The following is a 4,181-nucleotide window of genomic DNA, read 5'->3' on the forward strand; positions in this document are numbered from 1 at the left end:
TTTCCTTTGTCAGGGATCGGTCATGATCATGGTGACCTGTGTGTCAAATTTCTGCTGGGTTGCATCTTGTTGCAGCTAAGAATAAGCATGCAGCAAACTCAGACATTGGTTTCTTGCCAAACATCAGTACTATCGTGCTGGGCCCAGAACCCTCTGGGTCCCAACACATCTTCCAAGCTATAGCTGCCCAGATGGCAGGGTGGCAGCACACAAGGCCAACTGTGCAGTCACAGCCACTGGCAGCTGGCCCAGAGGTGCAGATGCAGTCCCCATCCAAGTCTGGCAAGTGCGCAGCCTTGGGGCCACATGCTGTCACAGGTGGCAGCAGATTATAGCCAGGCAGCAGCCCCCACTGCCAGACTGCTGCAGTGGGTAGAGGATGTGGCGAGCCAGTAGGGGGTGCTCATGTGCTGAGACACCTGCCTCACTGTGCCCCACCAAAAACCAGGCTTCAGATGCCTCCCCAGGGGCACCAACTTCTGGTCGACCCCCTTCCTGGAGCACACCTATAAGCCTGGGGTACTGTTGCCACCACCCTGGACTCAGGCATTTATCTGGGCCCAGTGCTGCCCAGGATACACAAGCCCTATAGACCTTGGCATCGTGGCATGCTTCTATTAGCCTGAAGCATAGAAAGTAGCCCCCTTAGTCAGCCAAGCAAAGGGAAAAAAAGTCTTGCCCAATCCCTCTCCCAGCAAGTACTACTAAGCTTGTTACAATGGAGAGCTTTATTGGTTAAAGAGGGTAGGCTTGGAGAAGGGTACAGGTAGAGAAGTGTCAAAGAATAACCCAGAGCAAACAGTATGGCTTGGCAGCCTCTTGTTACGCTTCTACATTACAGCAAGCTATATTTCTAGATAAGTTTCAGGTAAGTTACTCACAAGTATCATCCAGAGGCTGACTGAGCTTCCTCTGGAGTGCATTGTGTGTCAGTGAGTTTCAAGATGCCTCTCCCCTCCTTCCCCCAAGATGGAGGAACTCTTAAATAACCTTTCCTACCTTATCTTCAAGAGCCAATCAAAGGCAGGTGTTATTTCATGCTGACCAACCAATTTAAAAAGCATCACAGTTACCTAAGGATGTGACATGGCTCAAGCCCCTGACCACAGGTCATGAGGTCAGAGCTCAGAACAATAGAGAACTAAATCCATCACCCTCTTACCTGGGTTAAATCACCAAGCAACCAGTTGACAGACACTTGGGCAGAGAAAGAGAGGAGGGAACAGGCAACCCCCAGGAGGAGATTGACCAGAAGGTCCTGAGACTTGGTGAGGCCGTGGATGAGGTGCCCAAAAATAAAAAGGTGGGGGTGAAGTTCAACCAGAACCTCAGGGGGAGATTCTGGAGGTGGAGAGGCTGCAGCTTGGCACACTCAAGTGTCATGTGTGCTAGGGTCTCCCTCTGCCTGCAGAAGGGGCAGGAGACCAGGGTATCAGTAAAGCTCACCACATACACGCCCATGGCAATGGCTCCATGGAAGAACCACCAGCTGAGGCCCCCAGTGGCTTATGGGATGAGGGTGGATTACAGGCTCAGCCACTGGGGCACCCCAGATACACCCTCCCTAGAAGCTCCTGTCTATTTGTACACCCAGTTAGAGTAGGCCTTAAGGCCCACCTGGCTAACTAGAAGTCCCTTGTGTGGCTAATGAATGAGTGGTACAATTAAATTATTGGGACAACTAAATCAAAAACAGGATAGGAGCGTCGTGTGGGTCAAAGGTTCAAAACATGAAAATAAGTGCACCTGAGGGGGACAAAGAGCAAAGCCCCCTGGGCCACGCCCACCAGTCCTCAAAGGCATCCAAGGAGCTGGTGGACACTGCTCACTGGTGCTCTGTCCAGAAACGTGCACAGATGAGTGAGAGGAATGTGGCCCTGCAGTTCCCAGGCACCTTCCAAGCCAGAGCCTCCTTCCTGGTCATGTACAGGGCCCACTTGGCCACGGCTAGGATGATGTTGACTAGGAGGTCCTGAGACTTGGGGCCGTGGATGGGAGCCCAAAAATAAAAAGGTATAGGATGAAGTTCAACCAGAACCTCAGGAGGAGGTTCTGGAGGTGAAGGTGGAGGGGCTACAGCCTGGCATACTTGAGCATCACATGCACCAGGGTCTCTCTCTGCCCACAGAAGGGGCAAGAGACTGGGGTATCAGTAAAGCTCACCACATACACACCTGTGGCGATGACTCCATAGAGAAACCACCAGCTGAGGTCCCCAGTGGTTCATGGGATGAGGGTGGAGTACAGGCTCAGCCACTGGGGTGCCCCAGCTACGCCCTCCCCAGAAGCTCCTGTTTATTTGTAACATTCAAATACTGTGGGCCCTACGGTCCACCCAGCTAACAAGCAGCGCCTATTGTATTGGGGCTAATGGGTGAATGTTACAACAAAAGACTTTGGACAACTAATGAAAAAAAACAGGATAAGACTGTCGTGTGAGTCAAAGGGTCAAAATGTGCAAATAAGTGCGCCTGAAGGGGATGCTGAGCAGAGCTCCCCCAGGCTGCACCCACCGGTCATCAAAGGCATCCAAGGAGCCAGTGGGCACCGCCCACTGGTGCTTTGCCCAGAAACGTGCACAGACAAGTGAGAGGAAAGCGGCCCCGCAGTCTCCTGGCACCTTCCCGGCCACAGCCTCCTTCCTGATCGAGTCCAGTGGTTCATGGGATGAGGGTGGAGTACAGGTTCAGCCACTGGGGTGCCCCAGCTATGCCCTTCCCAGAAGCTCCTGTGAGCAAGTACCCTCAGCCACTTGCCAGGAAAGCTTTTATACTGTTAGGGCCAGCACCTGTGCTGACCCCAGGCTCTATCTCCCCCTGGCTGCAGATCTGGCAGGAGCAGAGCAGGGTTATTTTGCCCAAAGTGGCACAACTTGCCCCACACCAAAGAGTTTATCCGGGCACATGTGCTGAAGAAAAAATCCCCAGCTCAAATTTGTGCTGCTCCTATTTGAGCTGCTGCAAGCGCACATGCCTGCATGTTTGGGTGTGCCTATGAGGGGAAATTTAGCTCACCTTGCTCTGCCTGGGTATTTAATTGGACAGTGCCATGGTAAGTGCTCTGTTAGCTACCTACTCTCAGTACCTGCTGCCCCCATTCCCTCCCCAAAAGGAAAAGCTACCCCCCCGGCACCATAACTTTTCTCCCCTGATCTTTTGTCAGGATATCTGTCCCCTGCCTGCTGTCTCCCAGGCAAGAGTGTCCTGCCAGTGGAGAGTACACTTCTTTCAGCTTGCAAGTAGTGACCCTGCTAAATTTGCTCTGCTATTTGTGCAAGCCATTGTGCCTAGGCATGTTCCAGAAGGGTGGAGGGGAGCTGCTTATTATGATAGTTCTCCATTAAGGTTTGCAATCCCACAGAACCTGCAGGCTGCCATAGGAATTGTCCTGTGCCTGTATTTCAGCCTCCTTGCACTAGGAAACTGCCTGGCAATAAAGGCAGCCACTGAAGGTGCCCTGGGATAGGAGCTCATTCCTGTCCCACCCTAAGCTGCATGTCTCCTGCCCAAAGAGCACCACCTTTGGTGCCTATCCACCTGCCTGCCTGCCCATCCCCAAGAGGCAACCACAGCTGGGCTTCCAGCCACCTGCAGAAGTAATTTCAATTACTTGCTGGGTCACTAGTGAGTAATTGATTTTTTTCCCATGCCAGATGCCCAGTCATCCCTACTTGGAGGTGGCTTTCCCTGTCTCAGGCTGCTGGCCAGCAACCCATGTTCCCCAGCTAGCCTGGGGAGGTGGATATAGAGGCTGGCTGGCAAGCAAGTTCTGGCTTAGCCCAACTATCTAGCTGTGCATCTGCCAGCTCTGGAGAGCCAGTCACAGCTGCCTATGCCCAGGGGGAAAGCTGCAGTGCCTCCTGAACCTAAGTTGGCAAGGGAAAGACAGCATTTCTCTGAAAAAAAGGAGCCAGATGGGGGTGAGGGAACTTCAGTTACCACCATAATTGACATTTCCTTGCCCTCTGCCTGGGTCTGGGGAGGAAGCACAGGGAACCCCTCAGGGACTGTGGGAGGAGTCTGGGATTGGGTGTGCCAGGCTCACTGGAAATCTAGGACTTGGCTAGTGTATCTGTAGATTTCATAGATTTCATATACATTAGGGTTGGAAGGGACCTTGGAAGATCATTGAGTCCAGATCCACACCCAAAGGGCAGGAAGTCAGCTGGGGTCATAGGATCC

The sequence above is a fragment of the Gavialis gangeticus genome, unplaced genomic scaffold (assembly GCF_001723915.1).
Source record: "Gavialis gangeticus isolate Ggan-Ray unplaced genomic scaffold, GavGan_comp1, whole genome shotgun sequence".
In the NCBI taxonomy this organism is placed as follows: Eukaryota; Metazoa; Chordata; order Crocodylia; family Gavialidae; genus Gavialis; species Gavialis gangeticus.